Source organism: Neofelis nebulosa, chromosome X, assembly GCF_028018385.1.
Source record: "Neofelis nebulosa isolate mNeoNeb1 chromosome X, mNeoNeb1.pri, whole genome shotgun sequence".
Lineage (NCBI taxonomy): Eukaryota > Metazoa > Chordata > Mammalia > Carnivora > Felidae > Neofelis > Neofelis nebulosa.
In genome coordinates, this window is record NC_080800.1 from 126,871,639 (window position 1) to 126,885,347 (window position 13,709).

At 47.4% G+C, this 13,709-nt stretch overlaps 1 pseudogene; it reads right to left on the reverse strand.

Moving 5' to 3' along the window:
• Positions 1 to 5,627: 5,627 nt before the first annotated feature.
• On the reverse strand, positions 5,628 to 9,159 carry LOC131502170 (protein SET-like; annotated as a pseudogene).
• Positions 9,160 to 13,709: the final 4,550 nt, after the last annotated feature.

Here is a 13,709-nt window from a genome sequence, read left to right on the forward strand (position 1 = left end):
AGACCGGTCTGCTCTCAGCTGCCTCTTTTTGAATCAATGGAAACAGCAACATTAGCGTCTGACAGAGGGGAATTCAGAGAATATTCAGTGGCACCCACACAGTCTCCATGTATGTCAATAAAGGGAGCACGTTGCCATCAAGAAGCCACTGTAATGAATGCTTACGGACAGAGTAGGATTTCACTGAAGCAGAGCTTGCACAATTTACTGGAAGTCCCTAAAGAAATGGGCGGAAGTAGGACAGTCCTATTCTTGGGGCAAAACAAAGAGAAGGACGTAAGTTAGCATTTTGTATTCTTTTATGGGATGACGAGTCAGGTGGTCAGGAGGCAGACGACAGGAGTGAGGGGACGGTTTAGGCCAGAGACTTTACCGGGGCTTCCGCGAGGACGGCAAGGCGGGACAGGCCTAAGAGTCTAGAATTGACTGATTTGAATAGTCTCAGTAGGCCCTGGGCTATGGGGGGTGTCTCTAGTTGCCCGACACCCGACCCTGGGATGATTAAGGCAGAGGAACAGAGCCTGCTGTGCTGTAGGGGCCAGCTAGAGGCTGACCTGACCCGGATCAGCTAGTTTGCATACCACAGACACGCTCCTGGCTCGAGCTGAAGAACTGGCCGGCCATGGGAAGGGCAGTCTCTCCCCGGCCAGAAAGGGGTTTTTTTGTCTGTCTGTTTTCGGATGTCAAAACATCATAATACACAGAAAATTTAAAAATCTTTCCAATATAGCTGGCTAACACTATAAATTTTTTTTAACGTTTATTTACTATTGAGAGACACAGACTGTGGGCAGCGGAGGGGGCGGAGAGAAGGGGAGACACAGAATCCGAAACAGGCTCCAGGCCCTGAGCTTTCAGCACAGAGCCCAACGCGGGCTCGGACTCACAAACTGCAAGATCATGACCTGAGCCGAAGTCGGTCACCTAACCAACGGGGCCACCCAGGCGCCCCTACTGGCTAACACTATAATCTGTGACACTAGTTGTCTACGTAGCAAACTACGCGTCCTGCGTAAAATAGCGGCAGTGCTGGCCCGCACTATGCCTTGGCTCTCCTTCCCTTCCGGGAACCTATCCCCCCCCAGTGTTATAGAGTCTGGACGCGTGTTAGCTTTCGTCCCCTGCACCGAAAAGTGAACGCCATGAGGACAGGGCTGCGCCTTGTCCTCTGCTCTCTCTGGGACCAGAAAAGTGCCTGGACCACAGTCAGCGCTCAAATGTCAGGTGCCCTAACAGATACATTCCCCAAACACACTTGCGTCCCTAATGCCTTTGTTGTCAGTGTCAAGAAGGAACTAGTAGCTTCATCAGACTTCTTCACTCTGCTAGCTCGGGCCTAGAAGGATGCACGGAGGGAGGGTTGCAAGTCTGGACAGGGTGACAGGGAAGGCTCACTTGGTAGAAAGGCACGAGAAGGTTGATGAATATAAAAGCTGAGTGATAAATAAGGAGAGGGCAACCACATCATTGGAGAGAAGCCAGACAGAGTTTCTGGGCCGGGGTCTGGCCTCACCTTCCCTGGGAGTTCTTTTCTGGGGAAGCCAGTGGGCAAGGTCATGAGTGACCACTGGGAAACAGGGCTCCCCAGATGGGCATCCAGCAGGGCTGGGATGGGGATCAAGGACTGCATATGTCTGTCTTTTTTGTGACACTTTTCCGATCTAGACTGGCCGCCCCAGACCTGGAACCTGTCTTCTGCCTTTAGATATCAGTGATAATTTGGCTACTTTATAGAAGTCCTGGTTGGTAGTGATTTTCCTCCAGCATCTAGAAGGATGCACCTGTTTTCACCCACGTGCTGGGCATTCTGTGGGCCTTCAGTTCTGACAGAGTGGCTACAAGCTCAGTCCCACCCCAGTTCCCCGGAGAAGACACGGCTAACGCCGCACCTGGAGGCCCGGATCTGGGTGCGGAGGAGGGGTCTCCACTCTGAGCACCCAGGCTGGAGACATTCACAGGGTCTCCCTGTTCCAGGTAGAATTTCAGCACCCTCAGCAGGTGCAACAGGGCGGACGTCCTTCAGAGGGATGAACGAGAAGGAAATCGCGCTACACCCATGCAGGGGAATGCTACTCAACGACAACGTCAAAGTAATCATGCTAGCAAAAAGAAGCCAGACACAACAAGGGTCTACACTGCACGATTCCATTTATTATAAAACCCTAGAAAAGACAAAGGAACACGTAGTGACAGAAAGCAGATCGGTGTTGCACGGGGATTGGGCTAAGGGGAGTGGTGAGAGGGGGGATTCACAGACCAGACGGGCACGAAGAAGCTTTTGGGGGGTTCTGGCTATGCTCATTATCCCGATTGTGGTGGTTTTACACGAGTAAACAAGTGTCAAAATGTGCCAAATTGTATACTTTAGACAACACACTTTGATGTATGTAAGTTCCATCCGAATAAAGCTGTTTGAAATACAGTGCATCAAATATACTGCACGGGGGCGCCTGGGTGGCGCAGTCGGTTAAGCGTCCGACTTCAGCCAGGTCACGATCTCGCGGTCCGTGAGTTCGAGCCCCGCGTCAGGCTCTGGGCTGATGGCTCGGAGCCTGGAGCCTGTTTCCGATTCTGTGTCTCCCTCTCTCTCTGCCCCTCCCCCGTTCATGCTCTGTCTCTCTCTGTCCCAAAAATTAAAAAAAAAAAAAAAAAAAAAAAACGTTGAAAAAAATATACTGCACGGTTGAAAGGACAATCCTGAGGTACACAGCCGTGTCGCCACCTCGCAGCTGAATAAATCAACACCGCCAGGTGCCCGTCCACAGCTACCGGCTGTCACTCCGGCCTGCGCTGTTGTGATGTGATAGTCACCGCCTCGTATACATTAGTTCGTGTCTCTTTCCTTTCACTAACCTTTATGTTTATGTTATTAAATATAGCCACAGTTAATGGATTTTCATTCCTGTATGATATCCCTAATTTTTTTACGTTTATTTCTTTTCTTTTTTTTTTTAAATTTTTTTTTCACGTTTTTTATTTATTTTTGGGACAGAGAGAGACAGAGCATGAACGGGGGAGGGGCAGAGAGAGAGGGAGACACAGAATTGGAAACAGGCTCCAGGCTCCGAGCCATCAGCCCAGAGCCCGACGCGGGGCTCGAACTCACGGACCGCGAGATCGTGACCTGGCTGAAGTCGGACGCTTAACCGACGGCGCCACCCAGGCGCCCCCGTTTATTTATTTTCAACAGACAGAGCGGGAGTGGGGCAGAGGCGGGGGGAGGGACACAGAATCCGAAGCAGGCTCCAGGCTCCGAGCTGTCAGCACAGAGCCCGACGCGGGGCTTGAATCCACAAACCGCGAGACCATGACCTGAGCCAAGTCGGAGGCTTAACCGACTAAGCCACCCGGGCGCCCCCTTTTAAAAATTTTTTTTAATGTTTGTTTATTTTCGAAAGGGAGAGAGAGACAGAGTGCAAGCAGGGGAGTAAACTTTAGAATCAGCTTGTTGTATTATGATTTTGATAGATACCGCATCGAATGTGTAATAAATCCACTTGGAGAAAATTGACACCTTTAAAGTATTGACGCTTCCAGTCCGGCCATGTATGTGTCTCATTTACTTAGGTCTTCTTCTTTAACGTCCTTCATTAAAGTTTTATAACTTCTCCCACAAAGGGCTTGCAAATCTTTTATAAGTGTATTCCTAAGTTTTTTTTTTTTTTTAAAGTAGCCTTCATGCCTAGCACAGAGTCCCAATGCAGGGCTTGAACTCACAACCCTGGGATTGGGACCTGAGCTGACATCAAGAGTCAGATGCTCAAACGACTGAGCCACCCAGGCGCCCCTATCTTGTGTTTTTTTTTAATACTATTGCAGGGGCGCCTGGGAGGCTCAGTCGGTTGAGCACCCGACTTCAGCTCAGATCACGATCTCGTGGTTCATGAGTTGGAGCCCCACATCAGGCCGTCTGCCGTCAGCACAGAGCCCGCTTCGGATCCTCTGTCTCCCTCTCTTTCTGCCCTTCCCCCGTTCATTCTCTCTCTCTCTCCACATTGAAAAAATATATAATGCTATTGCAAATGGTGTATTATTTTTTAAAATTTCATTTTTGAACTCTTCGCTCCCGATAGAAATATAAATAATTTTTATATATAGATTTTACATCCAGCGACCTTGTTACACTCTCCTCGTAAGTATAATAATTTATCTCTAGATTCTTTGGTGTATCGTAATACACATCAAATCACCGGTGAATAATGACAGCCTTCCCTCGCCTTTAGCTTTTACTTATTTTTCTTGCCCTGACTGGAACGGACATTACAATGTCAACAAAAGTGGTGATGGTGATGAGCAGCCTTTTCTTACTTCTGATCTCCAGGCAAAGCTTTCATTTTCTACCACTATTTTTATAGGGCTTTTGCGAAGGAAGCTCATTTTAATTCCCAGTTTCCTGAGTTTTCTTTTTAATGAATAGTAGACATGTTATCAAATGCTTTTTTTTTTTTGCACCTAATGTGATGACCATGTAATTTTTCTGCCTTAACCTATTAATGCGGTTGATTACAATAAATTATTCTCTCTTTTTAAGAGGGATTCTTTTTTAATTTTTTTTTTAATTTTTTTTTTAATTTTTTTTTTTTACTTTTGAGAGAGAGAGAGAGAGAGAAAGAGAGAGGTGGGGAGGAGCAGAGGGAGAGAGAGACTCTCAAGCAGGTTCTATGCTCAATGAGGAGCCCGGCTCAGGGCTTGATCCCATGACCCCAGTATTATGACCCGAACTGAAATCAAGAGTCAGATACTCAACTGCCTGAGCCACCCAGGTGCCCCAATAAATTATATTCTCTTGTTAAACCAACTTTGCACTCCACAGATAAATGCAACCTGGTCACCACGTGTTATCATCTTTAGATGTTGCTAATATTTTGCTTGGATTTTTTGCATCTATGCTCACGAGTGAGCTCGGCCAATAATTTTCTTTCTTGTAATGTCTTTGACACATTTTGGAGTCAGAGTTATGTTTGCCTTCTAACAAAATTGTATCCTTTTTTGTTATTTTCTGAGAGAATGTGTATAAAACTAGAACCATTTGTTCTTCAATATTTGACAGATCTTGCTGACAAGGTCATCTGGGCCTGGAGTTTGCTATAGGGGGGATATTTACTGGTAAAAATAATTTTATGATTATATGACTACGTAGGGTTTCTGCCTTTTCTTTGTGTGTGTCCACAGTAAGTTTTATTTTAAAAAAGCAACTGTACATTTTAACATTTAAAACTGAGCATTATCTTTCCTTTTCAGTGAAACAAAAAAAATTTTTTTAAATAAACAGGAACAGGGGCGCCTAGGTGGCTCAGTCAGTTAAGCATCCGACTCCTGATTTCCGATCAGGTCATGATCTCACGGTTTCTGAGTTCGAACCCCGAGTCGGGCTCTGTTCTGACAGTGCAGAGCGTGCTTGGGATTCTCTGTCCCCCCCCCCCCGCCTCTCCCCGTGCGCTCCCTCTGTCTCCTCCAAAATAAATAAATAAACATAAATAAATAGATAAATAAATAAATAAAAGTGTCATCTTCAACTGCAAGGTTATCTGTTAAACATCACAATTAAACATGCCAGAGGAGAAGCCATGTTGTCAAAGTGCCCACTTAACCCACCCAAATATCTCAAACCCACCCTTCGTGGACCTTCTAAAACACTATTCTCTAAGGGTTTTCTTCTTCTTTTTTTTTTTTTTTTTTAAACAAGAGACAACAGACAGATACACGTTGGTAAATGCTAACTGTCCATATTCTCCCAGAGACACAATGTCATCTCTAGCACAATATACAGAGAAAGGAGGGGACAGCTAGGATTATACATACTACTGCACAGGGGCCTCACAGCCTCCTGTTTCTGGCAGAGCTAGGGGACCAGAAGGGTTTTCTTTTCACCCACAGAGCAAGCACAGTGTGTTGATTCCATACACTTTGCGTTGAGACAGGGAGGGGTTAAAAATAAATTTGGAACAGAAAAGCAGGGAGATTCTTTTCCCACGCTGTTCTGCTCCGGGTATTCCCCCCCCCCCCAAATAATTTGAGAACCATGGTATAAAGGGAGAGAAAAGAGACTTCAAAAATCAGCATAAGAGGAGGGAAAAAGTAAAGACAGCAACTTGCCCCCTGGGACTGGAGAACAGTACAAAAGGTCCTTTCTCCCTGTCATGGTCATCTTCCACTCCTTTCCCTCCTTCATCATCCGTATCAGGAACCAAGTAGCGCTGTCAACGCATTTGGCCAAATAGCATCTTTGATGGCCTCTCGTAACTCATCTGCCCTCTGGTCCTTCACGCGGTCTCTCCCCGCTGGCTCTACTCTGTGTTTGACTCGAACGTTTCATCAGATTTCCACTTGATTTTCGTGGACTTGGAAGATGGGTCACCACTCTCCTTCAGATGGAATTCTTTGGCGAGAACTTTATTTTTGAAATAAGGGTTTTCAGCAAAATAGAAATCTATTCTGTCGCCTGACTTAACATCTTCAAATTCTGTCCCCTCAACTCTTGTCAAATAACGCAGCACCCTTCATCCTCCTCCCCAAGCAGCACACACTTATGGGTGGCTGATGAACGTCGTCACCCCCAAACTTGGGATCCGGGCGATCAATTCTGACTGCTTCTGAAAACGTGGTTGGCGGCGTTTGTTACATTTCGATTCTACTTCCAAAACAGGCTCCCTGGCTTCTTCATTAAGTCTGTCTCTTTCATTTTGTACCTCATCAATATGTTCAACTGCTTCTTGTTGTTCCCTTTCTCCCTTCGGCACGTGCTGACAGGTGGACGTCTCCTCCAGCTTGGGGGCGGTAGGTAGTCTTTATTTCTTTCTTCCAGGCGGCGGGAGCGACGACTGGCATTTGGGGGCCGTGCTGCGAGGACAGTCCACAAAACAGGCGCAGACGCATTTGTGGAAGGAGGTCTGATTACTCTCTGTCTTTTCTTGAGTCAATACTGGTCATTGTTTTTTTCTTGGAATTTGTTCATTTCAACAGCGTTTTCAAATGTTATTATGATCCCGAAGCTTCCACCTCCGCCAGGCAGATCTGCTTTGCCCCCTGCTCTACCGATCATGTCACCATTCTGGTGAAAACAGTCTAGATTGGTGTCTGAAGTGGGAATGACACGAAGACCCCAGGTACAGTGGGTAAATTTTATTTAAACTTAAGAAAAAAATGGAATGTCTCCCAACCTAAGCAGGACTTTTTCATGAGAAATAAACTGGACTTTCTTCCACTGTATTTCTTTCTGTCTTTTTTTTTTGGGGGGGGTGCTTTCCTTTCCTTTTTTTTTCTTTTTCTTTCTTTTTTTTTTTTTTCAGAGAGAAAGAGAGCAGGAGGGGGCAGAGAGAGAGAGAGAGAAAGAGACCATCCCACTGAGCGTGGAGCCTATCTTTGGGGCCTGTTTTTGGACTCAATCCCACAGCCCTGAGATCTTGCCCTTGGGAAAGTAACATGCTTTACACCTATGTAAGAAGTTTGTTGGCACGTGCCTCTTCCACTGCAGCCTGTCCCTGAGAGCTGCACCTTAAGGCAGCCTTCTCTAGCCGGCTGCCTCACTGCCCTTTGCTTATACGTCTTTTGTTATTGATGGAATTTGAGGTGGGGTTCACGAGAAAATGGCTAAGAGAGAATTCTTGAAGACACTTTTGTTGCAAAAAAAAAAGGGTGATTTTATTAAAGCACCAGGGACAGGACCCGTGGGCAGAAAGAGCTGCATTGGGCTTGTAAGGAGTGACCGATGATATACTTTTAGGTTGCGGGGGGGGAGGGTAGAGATAAAGTTAGTTTCCATGGAATTTCCGGATGCTGTAGGCAGGGTCTCACAGGACCCTGAAGATCTAGCTATTGTCAGGATAAGGTTGCTTTTAGTTTTTGAGGAAGTGTAACCATTAAGGCAGCTATAAACGTCTAGTGGAGTGTTACACACCGCGGGTGTCTGACGTCTATCAACGGGCTGCGGGCTGTAAGGGAATTTGATTTAAACTACATCTTTCTTGCCTTGGTTTCCCTCATCACATATCATATCTCTGGCCGAGACTGTCACTTTCACAGTTTAGAGGTTTCCCCCACTGTCACTCACCTCACGATAGCTGCCATCAAAGGGGAGCCCTGGCCCTTGCGAAGTCCTGGGGGTGAGGGTCCTCGAGTCTCCAGCCCTCCCTCCGGGAGGGTGGCTACTGACTGGGGAGTTGAGTGTTGCTCGCACTGACTGAGCAGGCTTTTGGGTTCTTGTCCGTCAAAGTCTGGTGGCTACCTGACGTTTCCGGTCTCCTGGTCCGTCCTTGTTAGTTTCTCTGGTGTTTCATGCAGAGACAGTGAGAGTGCTGTTTCTGTGAATTGTGACCGTGTCCCAGGACGCAAAACTGACCGGACCCCTTTAGCGGGTCCGTCTCCCAGTTTAGAAATCACAAGCCTGGGTGAGGTGTCCTTCTCCCAGATTGAAGTGACACGCCAGAGTCTTTGTGCCCCTGCGCTGATGCTTTGTGCCCAGGGCCAGCCTCAGCCCGGTGGCCCCCCCCCCCCCCCCCCCCCCCGTGTGGCCTCGTGGGGGGGGGTCTGTTTACACTTAACCTCCAGCTCTAGCTGCAGAACTGGTTCTGCCTGTTTCCTGTGGTCTCTGCCTGCCTGGAGCTCTGCTCCCTGAAGTCCAGGGGACCGGGGCGCGCTGTGCTGTGCGTCTGTGTTTTTTAAGGAAAGGTACATGCAAGTAGCTGTAGAAATGGGACGGGTTCGCAGGAGAGGTGCCCGCATGCGAATGGGCTTCTGGAAGAGTGTGCTTCCTGGCAGAGTCCAGGGCACCTGTGACATCTGGAGTGTGGCTGTTGCGGCTCTGAGTCTTATACTGGGAGGGAAGCAGTGAGCTCCAGCCAGCTCATGAGCCCACTCTCTACCCAAGCTCCCCGAGGCTGGTTCTGTTTTTCTTTATTTCTCCCCCTCAGAAGAACCGGAGGAATTTCAGGAAAATACACACGTAGGCTAAGGCGGGATGGCAGGGGAAGCTGTGGATGCCAGTCTGATGTGGAACCTTCGCACCGATTCCTAGCCTGCCCGCAGTGCGCTCCGACCAAGTACCAACTTCCCGTGGGGCCCCACGAAGTGTCAGTCTGCACCCAGGAGTTAGCGAGCTTATCACGGAGATGCTGAAACTTGGTACCCAACGAAGATCCCCGATTCAGGCACGGTCGCCATGGTGGGGGCGGGGTGGGGGGGGACCTCTATCCTCCACAGGAGGCCGCCTGGACAGTCTCCAGATTCTTCAGCTGGGTGAAGGCGGGGCATTTTGTCTGTATGCGTATCGGTGGGAGGAGTTTCCTTAAAAGGGACGTTTGCCCACATCCGGAGGAAACGAACAAATGTAAGCCCACACCTCTGACGCTGTGAAAGTGCTGGCTCCTTAAGGTTAGGAAACAAGAAACCACAGGCTGGGTTTGAGCCCAGGCAGGTTTCCTGAGCAAAACTCTCACTGCCAGTCCCCTGACAGCTCGGAGAGCTGTCCCCGGGATCAGGGAGCAGGCACTAGAGGCCCAGGCTACCATCACACCCTGGTCAGGGCTCGAAGGCCTCCTCAAGGAGCCTGACTTCTCTTTGACCTCGAGGGGACGGGGCCACAGGTTGAGGGTGGGTTGTTAGGGTGGTCATGTGAGGCTGCAACGGTCACGGTCACGAGGATGGTCCTGCAGTGGAAGCAGCAGGGATGGCGCTCCCCTGACAGCGACCCAGCAGCCATGAGGAGGGAGATGGGCCACTTCAGCACACACCCCAGGCCACAGCCCAAGGGCTGGTGCCAGAGCAGGGAGCGATTTGTTGTGATTTCTTTTCTCTTGCCAAATAAACAGACGTTTCTGAAACTAACTTTGTATTCTTTTTCCTTTGTTTTCAGTTTGTTTACTTATTTTGAGAGAGAGAGACAGAGGCAGAGAGAGAGGGGGAGGGAGAGAATCCCAAGCAGGCTCCACACTGTCAGCACGGACCCCAAAATGGGGCTTGATCTCGAGAACCGTGAGATGGTGACCTGAGCCGAAATCAAGAGTTGGACGCTTAACCAACTGAGGCACGCAGGTGCCCCCTGTGTTCTTTTTCTTAAAGAAGGACCCCGATTGTGTGAACTTCAGTCCCCGTGCAATGCGGATCTATCCTCCGGTATGCCTGTTCAGATATTTAAATAAATGAAAGATATTGATCTTGCAGGGGGGAAAAATCACGTTGATGAAATTTGAAGTGGGGTTCGTGAGCAAACGGCTAAGAAAGGATTCTTGAGACGTCTGTGGTACACGAGGTGGTTTTATTACAGCACGGGGACAGGACCCATGGGCAGAAGAGCTGCGCTGGGAGTGTGAGGAGAGACTGATGATATACTCTTAAGTTTGTATACTCCCTTACTCTTAAGGGAGGGGAGGGATAGATAACGTGAGTCTCCAAGGAATTTCTGGATGCTGAAAGCAGGGTCTCACAGAACCCTGAAGATTTAGCTAGTGTCAAGATAAGGTTGCTTTTAGTTTTTAAGGGAGTGTAAACGTTAGGGCATTAAGGCAGCCATAAATGTCTAGGGGAGTGTTACTCACTGCAGATGTCTGACATCTACCAACGGGCTGCACGCTGCAGGGGAATTTAATTTAAACTACATCTTTCTTACCTTTGTTTCCCTCGTTAATATCATGGTTTTTTCTATGCACAAAGGCAATCTCCAAGTGCTCAAAAGGGTAAAGAGAAAAATTGATCAATAAAATCATTGAATTTTTGGTTACCGTACTCTAATAAGTGAGGATAAAATATGTATGCTATAACCATATAAACCAACCAAGCTATCAGTAAAAGTCCGAAACAGTAGTCTTGTTTCCACAATACACTGTTTTTCTCTCTCTCAAAAAGGTTTCGAGTAAGAGAAAATGAGAAGTGGGTTTGTTGTGTGTGTGTCTTAATTGCCATGATATCCTGGTTGCTAAGTTAAAGGATAAGGGCCGAGGAAACACACACCGCTATCAGGCCAAACATCAACAGTTGCGAAGAAGCTTCGGGAACCTCTCCTGTATTAAACACTCTTACTGATATTTCAGGGGCTTTAACAACATAAGAGACAAATGGGGAAGTGGCCTCTAGCCTGACAGGAAAGGGAGGGCAGAGAGGTTCACCCCGCCCCACGTGCCTCCATGGGGCCAATGGAGGGGGGCCGCAGGCCCCACCGGTCATGGGATTCTCTGGCCATTCGAGCTGGGGACTGGGTGGCCTTGGGGGGCACGGGCCCTGGTCATTGCATCCATCTCCACATGACGCAACCCCTCATTACTTGTGATTCAAAGTTTCGGACCCTACTTCTGAAGCTGTGGCTTTTGTTCTACTCCACTTGGTAAAATAAAGCCAAGAAAACAATCCAAGCTTCCCGAGTTCCTTCAATATTTCTTTGCAAGGTAAACCCCTGAATAAATTGTTTTATTAATGTTCATTTGAAAGACAGTTATGTCTCCTCCCAAATTTTATTACAGCATAAAATATCATGCAGGGGTGCCTGGGTGGCTCCGTCGGTTAAGCATCCAAATTCAGCTCAGGTCATGATCTCACAGCGGTCCGTGAGTTTGAGCCCCGCATCGGGCTCTGTGCAGACAGCGCAGAGCCAGCCTCGGATCCTCTGTCTCTCTGTCTCTCTGTCTGTCTGTCTCTCTCTCTGCCCTCCCCTGCTCACTCTATCTCAAAAATAAGTAAACATTAAAAACCATATGCAAATGCTACATTTGGGGTTTTGCCAGATTTGAGATGCATTTACTATTAATTTCTTACAAGAAGCTTTATTAAATGGAACTTCCTAAACTTGTCGTACTTATCCTATAGATCAGATATGTTATCATTTCTTACACTAAATATCTATGGTTATGTAAATGTGTACACATGAGTTGAGTGAAATTGAGTTAAAATAATTAATGTCTTTTTTTTAAAATTTTTTTTTTCAACGTTTTTTATTTATTTTTGGGACAGAGAGAGACAGAGCATGAACGGGGGAGGGGCAGAGAGAGAGGGAGACACAGAATCGGAAACAGGCTCCAGGCTCCGAGCCATCAGCCCAGAGCCTGACGCGGGGCTCGAACTCACGGACCGCGAGATCGTGACCTGGCTGAAGTCGGACGCTTAACCGACTGCGCCACCCAGGCGCCCCAAAATAATTAATGTCTTTATTTGAAAAATTGATCCTTTTAAATGTCCAACAATAGCAGTAATTATTTAGTTGTCCAAAGTTACTCCACTTTGTAAACCGGGTTATTTTTTATTCATCAAGTGTGATTATATTGTTCTTCAATGTTAATCTACTATAATTTCTTAATCCATTGACTTTGTGACCTTGGGTGAATAATAAATTGAGGTGGTTAGTACATAATCTCTACCTGGGCAATTTCCAAAGGAATTAAAATTCATACGGACAGAAAATGGAGAACTGCTCACTTTTTACTTACATATTGTTGTCTGCGTATAAACACAATTTGCCCCACATACGGCTCAAACTCAGAAAATCACCATAGTATAAACATTGTTTTGTGCTACACCCAGTTGTTTTAATTATATTTTAAAAACCTAAAGACTTAGGGGCGCCTGGGTGGCTCAGTTGGCTCAGGTCATGATCCCATGGTTTGTGATTTCAAGCCCCGCATCGGGCTCTGTGCTGACAGCTTGGAGCCGGGAGCCTGCTTCGGATTCCGTGTCTCCCTCTCTCTCTGCCCCTCCCCTGCTCATGCTCTGTCTCTCTCTGTCCCTCTCAAAAATAAACAAACATTAAAAATTAAGCAAAAAAAAACCCCTAAAGACTTAAAGTTTTAGATAATATCACCATCTGAACATCTTCACCGTGACTGGACATGAGTGTTCATTTGCATAATACGTATAAAGGTGTATGAAGTCAATAAATGTGTTTTTCTTTTATTTTTTTATTTTGAGAAAGAGATAGAGAGAGAGAAGGGGACGGGCAGCGAGGGGGAGAGAGAGAATCCCTAGCAGACTCTGCACGGTCAGCAGGAGCCCGACACAGGACTCGATCTCGAGAACCGTGAGATCGTGACCTGAGCCGAAACCCAGAGTCAGATGCTTCACCGACTGAGCCCCCCAGGTGCCCCAAGTCAATAGATGTTTTACAAGCTTACGTACAGTAGAGTAGAGAGGCCTGAGTCCTGAAGTAATCGCTAGCCTAGTAGGAACTCACAGCCCAAAACTCTGTCAACGGAGGTGTGTGTCCTTCACAACGGAGGCCAGTTATAAGAAAACAAGCAAACCAAGCGGCCAAGACTCTTTCTTAGAGGAGGAGCTAAAATTCCAACTGGTTATCATGTTTCTTCCTCCTGTGGGTTGTTATCAAATATTGTGACTCTGGTTACACTGGCAAGGCCGTGGGCGTTTCTGGTTCTAGGGCACCTGTGCTCTTACCAAGCAACTGCCCAGACTCCTCTGACAACTCTCTTCGATGCTGCCTTTCTCCGAGATGAGTCCTCACATTAATAACGTCCACGAGAGTGTTCTCCACGCCACTGCCCTCGCTAGAAGGCTGCTCCGTGGCGCCAAGGTCTGCTCCTTTGGCTGGCCCAGGTGACCCATTGTACGCTGCATGTGGATAAAGGGGGGCCGTTGGGAATAATGAGGCAGGATCACGATGCGCCACAGTTATTAAAAGCAGCGGGATGATCAAAGCTCCCCTGTGCATTTATTAAGACGTCATTAATTTAAATATGTTTTGGCCAAGAGGAATAAAGTGCTGACACACTGTA